A 252-nucleotide genomic window follows, 5' to 3' on the forward strand; every position below is an offset into this window, starting at 1 on the left:
GGGTAGCAGTGAAGGGCGGCCTTAGCCCAGCTTGGAGGGAAGCTAGGGATTGACTGAGGCTCCTGGCTTCCTTCGGGGCTTAGCTCTGAGCCCCACTTTGGCCAAAGGGCTTCTGAGGTCTGTCCGCCTCCTCCTCCCTGCCCCAACCCCCACTTACGCCACGTGCTGAATGCTGGGATGCTGCTTGCGGGCAGGGACAATGCTTTTGCTTCCTTGTATCTCCAGGGCTGTGGAGCACTATGCCTGGTATAC

This window comes from Petaurus breviceps, unplaced genomic scaffold (assembly GCF_028583685.1).
Source record: "Petaurus breviceps papuanus isolate PSGF00001 unplaced genomic scaffold, PetGlider_PUasm1.0 207, whole genome shotgun sequence".
Taxonomy (NCBI): Eukaryota; Metazoa; Chordata; class Mammalia; order Diprotodontia; family Petauridae; genus Petaurus; species Petaurus breviceps.